General features: G+C 37.4%; 1 long non-coding RNA gene across 1 annotated transcript in view; it reads left to right on the top strand.

Annotated features, from left to right (window-relative positions):
• The window catches only part of LOC110260828, a 260,980-nt gene that overhangs the window by 165,956 nt on the left and 79,685 nt on the right, over window positions 1–15,339 (top strand). The window lies entirely within an intron of this gene.

Raw genomic sequence — 15,339 nt, 5'->3', positions numbered from 1 at the left:
TTGAAGTTAATGCAGTGGGCAAATAATCTAACATGGGAAGTAGAGGAACTTGAGGACGAACTTTCTGGCACCTCATGATGCTGGAGACTTCAGGCATCTAAATCGTGTTGGACCTTTTTGAAATGGCTTCTAGGTTGATACTTTTTTTCTTTTTCTTTTTCATTTCACATCAGTTTTATTTTGAATTAAGTCACAAAATTTTTGAGATGATGTTTGATTGCCGTCAACTCAGCTTATCTAAAAATGTTTTATTTATTTTTAAAACTGCATAATGTCCTGGAGTTCCTGCATGGTGAAGTGGGTTAAGAATATGACTGCAGCGGCTTGGGTTGCTGCAGAGGCGCAAGTTTGATTCCTGGCCCAGCATGATGGGTTAAAGTATCCAGTGTTGCCATAGCTGTGGCTCAGATTCAATCCCTGGCTGAGGAAGTTCCATATGCCACAGGTTTGGCGATAAAATAAAAATAAAAATAAAATAAAATTTCAGTCCATTTCCTTTCACTCCCAGTCTGGGTCTTCTTAGAAATCAGGACAAGGCGTTTAGTGTTCCAACATGAGCACCTGGGCAAATGCTTTAGTAAATCAGTATCTCAAAATATTAAAAACATTAAAATGCTGTTATTATTTCATAAATTTAGAATCATGCAAGTTGGATTGAATTAGTAATGGTACGTTTACAATGTAGAATGTTATGTAGCTATTTGAAAGAATGAAGCCAACTCAGATAACATGAAGTGATTTGCAGTTTTCACAAGCTATTGATGACTGAAAACAGCACACAAAAAGGTGTGGTCATTATTTTGCATATGCTCTTATAAATAATGTAAAATATAAGTTTATCTATGTGTGTAAGTCTCTAAGAGCATGGAAAATAGAGATTTTTATACTTGGATTATTGCAACACATTACCTAGGGCTTCTGGTTAGGATTGCAGGGAAGGGGAGCTATGGAGGGATGAAATGGAGAGAAGCAGTAAGGGAGAGGGAACAACTACAGAAAGGAAAATAGATTAAACTGTATAGATGGCCACATCTGTATAAAATTGTATGTGTGTTTGTATAAGTATATATTAGTAATAGAGGTACAAAAGAAAGAGTTTTGTCTATATGTGCTGACTAGTAAAAAAAGTGTGAGCGTCATACAACATAAGAATATTTAGCAATGGTCGTCTCACAGTTCTGTGGAAATGGAACTAAGGGGTATACATGTGAGATAATGTTTAGCTTTGCCTTTATATCATTTCATGTGTATTGTTTAAATTAAGACACTTATATTCATACATATAGTCATACATACATCATTCATAGAGTCCAAAGAGCTGGAAATCCCTTTTTTCTAGGCATTTTATTCATGCATAGAGCACATAAACATAGCACTGGCTGCATTTTGGTATAATATGATTTTGGAGACCAGGGGAAACCTTATGTATGTCATAAAGAATAGCCATTATTACATGAACAATTTCTGTATCACCTATAATTGTTTTCAGTTGTTTGATAGTTTCTTTTTCAGCTAGGTGTACTTTTCAAAGCAACTAATTGGTAACATCCTTCATTAACTTTTAAATGATCATCAACTGGGAGAACATGACTGTAAGTCATAAAATATTAGTTTTATATTATTGAATGCTCTCTAATTATCTCTGTGTTCGTTCTTTGCTGGAAGCATGCTTTTCTCCTTACACAGTCATTAATTTTCACAAGTATGAATATAAAATGTCTCAAAATTATTTTCGTTTGGTATTTCACACTCCCCACCAGCAGAGTTGCCTAATTCAATGATCTCCATGGAAAAAAATAGAATTAATTTGTTTCTGGATAAATACAGAAACAATGTATTTAATTTTTAGAGGCAAAAATAAAACTTCAGATGTCTATAATGAGAATGACAATATATTCTACCTATAGTGCATTTCTTTCTTTGGATGCTTATCTAGGAGCTTGCAGACATCATCAGACCAAAATAAATATGTGCTGGCTGACATCGGCCAAGGAAAACATGTAAAGAATAACTTCTTTAATAAGTAAGAATATGCAATGTTGCCAGACATTTATAGCAGACACATCTTTGTATCTTCATAACTAAAATACTACTATTCTATTTTATAAGAGTTTGAACTTGAGTCTTCTAGTATATATCTAATAGCATTTCATATTAATTCCTAAAAAATAACTCATTAAAATAAAACAAGATTTAAGTAAAATAACATTAAATATAAAAATGCTTAGGAATTTAGATATGTTGTATCATTTTACAATGTGTGATATTACAAAACAAATTTACATTTGGATTTGCCAATCTGTTTTTATCAGTAGCAAATAAACAATTGTTTCTTCAACTTTTTACAACCTCTACTCCTTTTTACAACAAAACCCCTTGAAAGAGATTTCTTTATGTAGAATTTTCAGGTACTCTCCATTTTCTCTTAAATTTAGTCCAAGGCTCGCACCCCCCCCACCACAGAAACTGCTCTTCTTGTATCTGCAATGATGGCCACATCGCTGAATCCAAACGTCAATGTTCAATTTTCACCTTGTCACAGTTGATCTGTCCTCCTCCTGGAAATACTTTTATTTATGTAGCTATGATGCCATAAAATTCTCCTGACTGCCTTCCTACATTACTGCTCTTCTCAGTAGCTTTGGCTGTTCCTTCTCATCTCCCCAGTTTCCTAATTTGGGGGTCCCTCTAAGCTCAGTTCTTGGACACCTTGATCCACCGAATCGCTTGGTGACCATACCCAGTGACACTGCTCTAAATGCAGTTTATATGCTGATGATTTCCAAGTTCTTTTCTTTCTAGTCTGTACTCCCCCATGAACTTTCCAAACTTAAATATCCTCCTGCCTTCTAGACTTCCCCAGCTGGGTATTTAATAGGTATCTTAAACTTAACCAGGCCAATATGACCTCCTGATTCACCTTCCCACCCTCTCTTTATTCAAAGTTTCCCCTTCTCAGTTATCGGCTACAGCATTTATCTCTCAGTTCAGGCCCCACATCTTGAAGCTGTCACTGATACATCCAATCACTTGGAAATAATTCCAGCTCCATCTTTGAAAAGAGCCAAAATAAAATATCACTTCTGCTGCTATCACTCTGGCCCAAGCCACTGTCTTTCTGTCCTGGGGTGATTCTCTGTCCTCCTAAGTGGCCTCTCTGTTCCTCTGCCTGCTCTCCAATGCTTCCTCTCAATCCAGAATAACAATCATTTCTTAGTATCATATCATGTTTTCGATTTGCTCTGAGCCTTCTAATGACTCCCACACCATTCAGAGAAAAAAGTAATGTTCTTAAAATGCCCTTAAAACTCTACATGTTCTGGCATTATGTAGATTATGGCACTCATGTAACCAGGAAGGGCCCTGTGGGCTCCTGGGCACAAAAGCCTTTCTGTGATCCCATTTCTTATTTTTAGGAAATGGGCCCCATTCACCCTCCATGACCTTCCCTGAGCTCCTAGGGGCAGGTTCAGGCAGTTGCTGATCAGGGAAGGAAGTGGTTGCTGGGAAAAGAACAGTTAAGAAATAATCATGCAACCCTGAGGCGGGGTCCCGGTTCCCTCTCAAGGGATACCCATAATGACGCAGGTATTTTATACACCTAAGAGAAAAGTTACACTTTATGCTTCTTTCAGAAAGGGATACTTTAGAATTGAGCAGCTTGGAGCCCTTCCTTGTGCTTCTCGCCTGTTTGATTGCACCCTGAACACCTGTAAGCTCAAGATTAGGAACCTTGAGCACCATTGCTTGTGGGTGAAAGATTATTAGCACATGATGTTTTTCAGGAGCGTTCCTTGTTCGTTCCAATCTCTGATTAATATGCCATTTTCACAAGTACTGTTATTCTCGGCAGTAACCCACAGGTCCACCGCCATGATCACACGAGATCTCCTGAGGCTAGCTTTGAAGACTAAGGTTCCCCCAAAGAAAGCAGGATGCATGTTTGCTCCCGTCCTGACTCCTGATTCCCTTTACTGTAAAACTTCCTGCAGTTCTTTGCAATGAAGGGCACGGTCTTTAAGGCATCAGCCTGCCAAGGCTCCTTTGTCTGGAGAAGCAATAAAATCTCTTTTTCTCCTGCACCCAGAACTGTCTCTGCATTTCTGTTCGGCACTGCTGGACAGAGGAAGGCGTTCAGCAACATTAATTTGGGGGCTTTTTTTGCAACGATTTTTTCCCATTCTCTTTTACCTCTCGCTCCGCTCCTTGGGCTTCCTCATTGTTCAAAGAATATCTCGACCATGTTGCCACCTAAAACTTCTGTAACTTTGTTTCCACTCCCAGAGCGCTTTCCTTCCGGACACCAGTGTAGTCTGCTCCTTTGTCTCCTCCAACGCCTTCGTCCCTCCGTCTCACACTTTAAAATGAGATCCTGCCGTGTAGCCCTGAGAACTATGTCTGGTCACTTATGATGGAGCAGGATAATGCGAGAAAAAAGAATGTGTACCTGTATGTGTAACTGGGTCACCATGCCATACAGTAGAAAATTGACAGAACACTCTAAACCAGCCATAATGGAAAAAATAAAAATCATTATATTAAAAAATGCAAATTCTCATCTCCTTCCCCCAACTTGATTTACCTTGTTTGAGCTCATCAACTGAGTCATTTACTTCCCTGACAAGAATGCGAGTATAGCCTCCATCAGGGTAGGGATCCCGGTCTACCTTGTTCACTGCTTTATTCCCAGAACAGTGTCTGCCATATAATAAATGATCAATAAATATTTATTCATGGAGTGAGTGAGTGAATAAGAGAGTACTTTGTGAAATACAAAGCATTATAAAACAGAGGTTATTATATTTTCCTGCCACTGCAGGAAACTATTAAAATAGCTAAGCATCTATCTAACTATGCAGAGCATTTGGCTCTAGGACTCTGGCACATTGCTTTGGAAGGTATATAGGTAGCAGGGACATAACTACCCTTGCCTACTGTATTTACACTCAGTTATTTTATACAATATACATATTGTATATTTTATTACTATATTTGCACTCAATTACTGACAGACTGCCCTGCTTTTAGAACATAAGCATTTTTAAGATCAAAGACAATAAAAAACAGGTGACATCAATATTGTGTGACAGTGTCTTAGGTATTCTATCCATTGTACCACATTGTATAGAAATACATTAACAAAAAAATGCTATGAATTTAAACAATGGTTAGAATAATCAAGCTAAAACTTGTAGCAGCTTTGGAGGAAGATATGAGTGAGCTTCCTTATAAGCTTGTCTTATATGCTGCTTTCTAAAAACCAAAGCTTTTTGACAAGGAAACAGCACTGGTTATGACAGAGAATTTGTATAGTTATAGTGCTCTGAGTGACAGTGGCAGTGCCCAGCAGCCACATTCATATTTTTATTGACTGTTTCTTAGTCAGTGTTACATAGCTCAAACCTCTTGATCAGACATTATGTACAGAATCTTAAATACCTTGGCTGAGTGCAAGGGGTAAAGTTCGAGTGACAAGGTTCCTGTTACTTTTTTTATATTGACTTTGAAAGCCAGGATAGAAAACTTTCCCGGCAGAAGATTAGATATAACACAGTATTCTAAATACAGTGTGATAAATTATTGTTTTAAGAGTGGGACAGAGGAAAAGATCCATAGTGTTTTCTTCCTTCTCATTGTAACCACAGCAACCTCAACTGTGCTTTTGTATTGGAAGCTTTTCCTAAACCACTCAAGCTTTGCACGGGAGAAAGAAAAGAGGAAAAGCAAACATGGGGGCATCTTCTCTCTTTATCCTCACAGCCTCTTCTGTGCTTAGTGTCTTAGTTCTGCACGCCTATCTCCAGAGCGGTTACCACTGTGTTCTCCGTTTTTCTTCATTCCAGGCTCAGTTCTTCCCATTTTCCATGATGCTGTCTGAGTGACTTCCTCAAAGCAATTGTAGGTTTGTTTAGCTCTGTTTTAAGTCTTTAAACGTCTCCCACATATTCAGTGAATGTAGGCACAGGCCTTCCAGGAGCCTAGTTCTCTAATCTAAAGGTGATATTTGCAGTGATGAAGATGATAGTAACAGCTATCATACATTGAACATGATATTTACCTGTGAAAATACTTTCGATGCTTATTTCATTTAGTCTTTCTCAGAAGATTACACAGTAATTATTATTCTCTTCTTCTAACAAATGAAATTTGGAGGTTGTTTAGTTTGTTCCAATTCACCCAGTTACTTAGGGGTGGGTCAGTGCTGTGAGCTTCTCTGACTTCAAAGGTCATGTTCCTTCCTCTACAAACATGTCTTATGGCTTAGCTAATGAACATACTTGGAGTTCCCCAGATGCTTCTGGGGTGTGTATGCCACCATTCATTTATGCAGTTTGTTCTCACTGTCTGAAATACTTGGAAAGTCATGATTAGTGCACAAATAGCAAATGCTAGAGAGGGTGTGGAGAAAAGGGAATCCTCCTATGCTTTGGTGGGAATGTAAGCTGGTGCAACCACTCTGAAAAACAGTATGGAAGTTCTTCAGAAAACTAAAAATAGAACTGCCATATGATCCAGCAGACCCATTCTGGGGAATATATCTGAGCAGAACTATAATCCAAAAAGATACATGCACCCATATATTCATAGCAGCACTATTCACAGTAGCCAAGACATGGAAACAACCTAAATGTCCATCGACCCATGAATGGATGAAGATGTGATATATATGCAACATGGAATACTATTCAGCCATTAAAAGTGCAAAATAATGGCATTTGCAGAACATGGATGACACTAGACACTCTCATACTAAGTAAGTCAGTAAGAGAAAGACAAATATCATAGGATATTCCACTTATATGTAGAATTTAAAATATGGCACAAATGAATCTAGCTGCAGAACAGAAATAGACGCACAGACATGGAGATCAGACTTGTAGTTGCCAAGGGAGGAGACAAGGGAGTGGAATGGATGGGGAGTTTGAGGTTATTAGATGCAAACTATTACATTTAGAATGAATAAGCAATGAGGTACTGCTATATAGAACAGGGAACTACATCCAGTCTCCATACCCATGATGAAAAATAATATAAACCAAGAGCTGGTTCTTTGAAAAGGTAAACAGAATTGACAAACCTCTGGCTAGACTCTCCAAGAAGAGAAAAAACCCAAATAAACAAAATAATAAATGAAAAAGGAAAAGTCACAATGGATACTACAGAAATACAAAAAAAAAAAAAAAAAAAAAAACCATGAGAGAATACTATGAACAATTGTATGCCAACAAATTTGACAACCTAGAAGAAATGGACAACTTTCTATAGATGTACAGCCTGCCAAAACTGAATCAAGAAGAAATAGATCAATTGAACAGAATGATCATTAGAAATGAAATTGAATATGTCATAAAACACTCCCTACAAATAAAAGTTGAGGACCAGATAGCTTTACAGCTGAATTCTACCAAACATACAAAGAGGAAGTTATGCCCATCCTCCTTAAACTTTTCCAAAAGGTTGAAGAAGAAGGCACACTCCCAAAGACGTTTTATGACACCACCATCACCCTAATTCCAAAACCAGACAAAGATACCACTGAAAAAGAAAACTATAGGCCAATATCTTTGATGAATATAGGCACAAAAATTCTCAACAAAATCTAACATATAAAAAAAGATCATACACCACAATCAGGTGGGATTCATCCCAGGTTCACAAGGATGGTTCAATATATGCAAATCAATCAACATCATAAACCACATTGACAAAAGAAAAGTCAAAAACCACATGATCACCTCAATAGATGCAGAGAAAGCACTTAACAAAATCCAACATCCATTCATGACAAAAACTCTTACCAAAGTGGATATAGAGGGAACATACCTTAACATAATAAAAGCCATTTATTACAAATCCACAGCAAAGATAACACTCAATGGAGAAAAGCTAAAAGCCTTCCCACTAAAATCTGGAACAAGGTAAGGATGCCCATTCTCAACACACTACTGGAAGTCCTAGCCACAGCAATCATACAAACAAAAGAAATAAAAGACATCCAAATAGGAAGAGAAAAGGTAAAACTGACACTGTATGCAGATGACATGATATTATATATAGAATACCCTAAGGACTCAATCCCAAAACTACTCAAACTGATCAACAATTCAGCAAAGTAGCAGGATATAAGATTAACATTCAGAAATCAGTCCCATTCCTGTATACTAACAATGAAACATTAGAAAAGGAATACAAAAATACCTTTTAAAATTGCACCCCCAAAAAATCAAATACCTGGGAATACACCTGATCAAGGTGGTAAAAGGCTTATATTTTGAGAACTATAAAACATTCATTGAGGAAATTAAAGAGGATTCAAAGAAATGGAAAGATATTCTACGCTCCTGGGTTGGAAGAATTAATATTGTAAAAATGGCCATGCTACCCAAAACCAAAAGCAATCTAAAGATTCAATGCAATCTCTATCAAATTCCCCATGACATTTTTCACAGAACTAGAACAAACAATCCAAAAATTTATATAGAACCACAAAAGACCCAGAATTGCCAAAGCAGTTCTGAGGAACAAAAACCAAGCAGGAAGCATAACTCTCACAGACTTCAGGCAATATTACAAAGCCACAGTCATTAAGACAGTGTGGTACTGGTACCAAAACAGACAGACCAATGGAACAGAATAGAAAACCCAGAAATAAACCCAGACACTTTTGTTCACTTAATCTTTGACAAAGGAGGCAAGAACACAAAATGAGAAAAAAGACAGTCTTTTCAGCAAGTATTGCTGGGAAACCTGGACAGCTGCATGCAAATCAATTAATCTAGAACATACCCTCACACCATGCACAAAAACTCAAAATGACTTTAAGACTTAAATATAAGACAAGACACAATCAAACTCCTGGAAAGGAACATAGGCAGAACATTTTCTGACATCAACCTTACAAATGTTTTCTCATGTCAATTCCTTAAAGCAACAGAAATAAAAGCAATAATAAACCAATGGGACCTAATCAAACTGACAAGCTTTATCACAGCAAAGGAAACCAAAAAGAAAACAGACAACTTACAGAATGGGAGAAAACAGTTTCAAATGATGCAACTGACAAGGGCTTAATTTCTAGAATATACAAGCAACTTCTACAACACAACAGCAAAAAAGCCAACAACCCAATTGAAAAATGGGCAAAAGACCTGAATAGACATTTCTTCAAGGAAGATATACAGATGGCCAACAAGCACATGAAAAAATGCTCAACATCCCTTGTTATTAGAGAAATGTAAATCAAAACTACCACGAGATACCACCTCACACCAGTCAGAATAGCCATCCTTAATAAGTCCACAAATAACAAATGCTGGAGGGGGTGTGGAGAAAAGGGGACTTTCCTGCATTGTTGGTGGGAATGTAAGCTGGTACAACCACTATGGAGAACAGTATGGAGGTACCTTAGAAATCTATACATACAACTACCATATGACCCAGCAATCCCACTCCTGGGCATATATCCGGACAAAACTTTCCTTGAAAAAGACACATGCACCCACATGTTCACTGCAGCACGATTTACAATAGCCAAGACATGGAAACAACCCAAATGTCCATCAACAGATGATTGGATTGGGAAGATGTGGTATATATATACAATGGAATACTACTCAGGCATAAAAAAGAATGAAATAATGCCATTGGCAGCAACATGGATGGAACTAGAGACTCTCATCCTGAGGGAAGTAAGTCAGAAAGAGAAAGACAAATACCATATGATATCACTTACATCTGGAATCTAATATAAGGCACAAATGAACCATTCCACAGAAAAGAAAATCATGGACTTGGAGAATAGACTTGAGGTTGCCAGGGGGATGGGGAGGGAGTGGAAGGGACTGGGAGCTTGGGGTTAATAGATGAAGACTGTTGCCTTTGGAATGGATGAGCAATGAGTTCCTGCTGTGTAGCACTGGGAACTATGTCTAGTCACTTATGATGGAGCATGATAATGGGAGAAAATAGAATGTGTGCATGTAAGTGTAACTAGGTAACCATGATGTATAGTATAAAATTGACAGAACACTGTAAACCAGCTATAATGGAAAAAAATTAAAAATCATATAAAAAGAAGGTACATATATGTATAACTGAGTCAATTTGCTGTACCGCAGAAATTGACACAACACTGTAAATCAACTATAATTTAAAAATTAAAAAAAATGCCAAGAAAGAAAAAAGTGAGTCGTTATTCACCCATCAAACAACTCACACTCCTTTTTCTCCGAAGGCCTCCCTACGGCCCTTCGTTCTTAGAGGCGTTAAGTAATCGTCTCCCACTACTGCCTGCAGTGAATCCTGTATGTAACTTTGTTCCACCACCTAAATGATCACATGAATGATTGAGTTTTGCTTGTCTGACAGGTTTTGGACCATGATTTCCCTTGAGGCAAGTATCTTGAATTATTCTTTTTATATTTTACGCATTCTATAAAAGTGACTTTAAGGAATTCCAAAACATTGTCATCAAAGGATAAGAAAAATACTTTGAAAACAATTGCATTTTGCATGTTTTGTGCATTGCACCACCTGCTGTTGTGAGACGTTTATCTCTGCTTAGTTGTGGAAACCCCTACTTATTTATTTAAATCTGCTCACTTGGCATTTCTAAATTGAATTCTTTGAGGCTCAATTTCACTGCTGTTCTATGCTAACCAGCGTTTTTCCCTTGGGTTATTATGTATACCCACTTTTCCTTGTGTGGCTGTTGACAGGTCTGAGAACTGCTGGTCTTCCTTTGATGCTGAGGCTCATTTGTAAGTCTGGGTTCCCCAGGGAAAAAAAAAGATGGGACCGTTTTATTTTACCCAGATTTCCATAAACACTACAAGAATGAGTAGCCATTCCTGGGGTACCATGTTGCTCATGTGAATGCTGTTTCTTGCAAGGTAGGAATAAAATGTCAAGTTATATAAGGTTTCCTGCTGCTTGCTTGAAAGGACAGTGATTTTAGAAGTCACATCCAGGTTTTGTTTTTTTCCTGACCTCCTTGGCCTTCCTCGATCTAGCTGGTGTATTCCAGTTGTGTCTTTTTGGTCAAAGGAATCATCACATTTCTACTATCTAGGCATAGGAAGTGAACAAGTTTTCCTGTCCCTGTAATTTGGAGCAGGACTGAATAGATTATGTTACTGGGAAGATAATCCCCTATGATTAGCAAACTTAGGCATGATCTCTCTTTTTTTGTACCCTAAGTTTAAACATTTACAGATATTTAACAAAGAGTAAAATAGTCAGTGCCTAAAGTAAGAATTGCATTCTAACTACTACTGTAAAAAAGGAAAAAAGAAAACAAGTTTTAACCTTAGCATCTTTTGAAGCTATTTGAGCATTTTGTGGACAGATACTTTTATTTTGGGATTTGCATACATTCAAGAAATAATTTATAGTAGTTTATTAGTACCTACCATGCCCCTGACATTATGGTAGATACCTTAATTACTAAAATAAATAAGATTAATTTTTTTTTGTTTTTGCTTTTGTTTTTGTTTTTTGCTTTTTAGGACTGCATCTAAGGCATATAGTGGTTCCCAGGCTAAGGGTCTAATTGGAGCTACAGCTGCCGGCCTATGCCACAGCTTATGGCAATGCTGGATCCTTAACCCACTGAGCAAGACCAGGGATTGAACCCACACCTCATGGTTAATAGTCAGATTCATTTCCACTGCTCCACAACAGGAACTCCAAGATTAATTTCTTCTTTCAACCATCTTTGGATTCTAGTTGATGAAACAGACATATGTAAAGCTGTTTATGACACAGTGTAGAGACAATTGAATTACACTGTCTTTCTGTAGTGCAGATCAATGCTTCCAGAATAATCTTTTAAAAAAACCGTGGTTTACTTCAATTTCAAACCCTTGAATATTTTTCTCTTGCCTTATGGATAAAAGCCAAACTCATCGTAAAGCCTCCTGTTATCTAAACCCTGAATACTTTTCTCTCATTATTTGTAACCATTTCAACACTTTATGCTTCAGCCACACCAAGGTACAGTGCTTGCAATAATCTTCTCTTCCTGTGAAATTAGGTATAAAATTTTTTGCTGTGGACTTCTCTTGTGCCTCAGTGGGTTAAGGATCTGGTATTATCAACTGTAGGGGCTCTGGTTCAATCCCTGACCTAGAAACTTCACATGCCATAGGATGGCCAAAAATAAAATAAAATAAAATAAAATAAAAACAAATGATTTGATGTGATCAGGGTTTCTGTAGTATGTGCCTCTGTGTATGTGTGCATATGTATATGGTGTTTGACTCCCTAGCTAGATTTTAAATGCTCAGAAAAACAAAACCTTTGACTTAAATTTATTCTAGATTTATTCTTTTTCCTCTGCCAATGGACAATAGTGCTAAACATATATGAAATTGCTCTATGCAATATTTAGAGTGAAGAACAAAAAAGCATAAAAGAGAGAAGGGAAAAGTTAGTAGAAAACAAAGCTGAGAGGGAGAGAGAGAGTGGTATTTGGTGTTTGGCTCCAAAGACCAGAACTTTCTATGACGGCTCTAATTGCACGTGCCGTCCGCTACAGTTGCTTCTAGCCAGGGCACTGCTTATGTATAAATTTAATCAAATAATTAAACACAATTCAACTACCCAGCCTACCTACCCCCATTGTGTGTCCTTGTTCTCCCTATGTGACGAATGCTACAGGTGCAGGGAAATGCAGGCCGTTTCCCCCTGGGAGGAGCTCTGTTGGATAGCACCGGTACTCAGAGCCTGCTCAGTGCCCTTCATGCATGCTGACATCTCCCCACACGGTCAGAAGTCTTCAGATATTTTAAAAGGAAATAACATCAGGGTCTCAGCACTGTTACAAAGGAACCCTGTGCTGGAGAGAAGCCTGGTGTGTTCTGCTAACCCTAAATTTATGGTAACTTTAGGAAACCTCTTTTTGGCTACAGAAATCCACATTTTTTTTTTTTTGTTATTTCCCCAATACAATTTTTTTTTCTATTATACAGCATGATGACCCAGTTACACATGCATGTATACATTCTTTTTTCTCACATTATCATGCTCCATCGTAAGTGACTAGACATACTTCCCAGGGCTACACAGCAGGAGCTCATTGCTAATCCATTCCAAAGGCAATAGTCTGCCTCTATTAACTTCAAGCTCCAGAACTACCCCATTCCCTCCCTCTCCCCCTTGGCAACCACAACCACAGATCTATTCTCCAAGTCCATGACTTTCTTTTCTGTGGAAAGGTTCATTTGTGCCTTATATTAGATTCCAGATAGAAATGATATCATATGGTATTTGTCTCTTTTTACTTACTTCCCTCAGGATGAGAGTCTCTAGTTCCATCCATGTTGCTGCAAATGGCATTATTGTGTTCTTTTTTATGGCTGAGTAGTATGGAACTACCATATGACCCAGCAATCCCACTTTTGGGCATATATCAAAACTTTCCTTAAAAAAGACACGTACCCCCGCGTGTTCATTGCAGCAGTATTCACAGTACAAGACATGGGAACAACCCAGATGTCCACCGACAGAGGATTGGATTGGGAAGATGTGGTCTACACACACAGTGGAAATCCACATTTTAATATGGCTATTATATCGTCCGAGATGGCAGGACAGCCCTGCTGTCTAGTCATGAAATACACCTGCTGTGATTGACAAAAGAAGACTGCATGGCCAAAGGAGGATTATTAGTCAGTATTAATCATTTATAACCATCATGTAAGAGGTGCTTGACTGTATAAAGTTTCATATAACTTTAATATAGCATTAATTTATATGGGGCGACACATTTTTGACATACATACCAAATTTTATATTCCTCCTGCAAACTGGATATTTACCCCATCAGAATAATCTGTTATAAACAAACGGAAGGTAAAAGGTTGACAGCCTGTTAAGGAACCAAGATGACTGTGAGGAGAACCTTGAAAAAACATTTATGTGCATTTAGACCAGTAGTCACTAAGTCTATATTTTTGTTTCATCATGTACTCAAAGCTAACACCATGTCTTAAGAGTGGGCATACTTAGGGGAGGTAACTGCTTTGATAAGAATGGCTGAAAACTTGAATCTTAGCAAATGTCCAGACATTCCCAAGGGTTTCTCTTCTCACTGAGGAAGTAAGATTTGAATATACGTTAATAAAGGTCATGATCGGGTCACTAGGTGTTAGAAGCACTTCTTTGCAGGGAGTTGTAGTTCAAGTTAAAGCAGTATCTGCCCTGTGTTACTTAGCTGAAAACCATTTCAAGGATCATTAGCAAAGAAGTGGTGACAGAAGGGACTGTCCTTTTGTTGTGAAACAAAGAAGGGAAATTAAAACAGTGTCCTTTGAAGCTTTGGAGCTGAATTTTAAGAATGTGATCTTGCGTGTTACTCTGATAGCTTCGAAATCTGGAGTAGCTGTAAATAATCTCACTCTTAATCAGGAACAGGTTTTAATGTTGACTGAAGCTCTTGTGATTTGTATATATTACACTTTGGAAAAAATGAAAGGGGTAAACTTGTACATATTTTAACCTTCCAGTTTGACTCTCTACAGTATTTTAAGTGGCTTTTATTTTATATTTAAGTTCTATGAATCTTTTTTATTCAAAAGGAGCATATTCCAAAGTAACATTTAAGAAAATCAGGATGGGTATTCTTTGGGCTGTTGTATAATTTGTATTCTATTTTTATTTTTATTTTTTATTGTTATTTTATTATCATTTATTTATATTATTTTTTCTACTGTACAGGTTGGTGACCCTATTTTTAAAATATTCAGAAAAATATAGTCTCCTCTAGTTATCTCTTGTCTCTGAATTAGGATATTGGCAAAGCTATCTTTTGCCCCTTCTTCTTCTCTTTTGATTTCTTTTTTTTTTAAATGGAGATTTAGTGAATACCTACGCTGTGCCACAAACTATAATGGGTTAGGGTCATTGACAGTTTACCAAACAGAGATACTCTTTACCTTCTTGGAACAGAAGTGGGGGGTGGACAGACAAACTAAAATTTTATGATGAGGTGCAGACGTAATTCTTCATCATATTATGGAGGTGAATTAATATCACAATTAATAAAAGTTATAGCTGCCAGAGGAATCCACTAATACTCTCTATATACTACTTATTTTGCTATTATTTGCAACCAAGAGAAAATTCAAGTTGCTTTGCAATTTAAAAAAAGGCTTAAATTACTTCATAGGAAGAAGTTCGAAGGAGGTTATGGTTCCGTCAGGGTGTTCACCTCTACCCCACCCCTGCTAGCATCCCTCGGGTGGGAGCTGCTCCAAGCCTCAGAACAGCACAGCATAAAACCAAAGAGAGGAATTTTTTAAATCAATTTTTGTAATTCTCAGCAATACAAATTAGGTC

Source organism: Sus scrofa, chromosome 5 (genome assembly GCF_000003025.6).
Source record: "Sus scrofa isolate TJ Tabasco breed Duroc chromosome 5, Sscrofa11.1, whole genome shotgun sequence".
In the NCBI taxonomy this organism is placed as follows: Eukaryota; Metazoa; Chordata; class Mammalia; order Artiodactyla; family Suidae; genus Sus; species Sus scrofa.
Note: the sequence above shows the minus strand (reverse complement) of the source record. Positions and strands in the feature narration are given on the sequence as shown.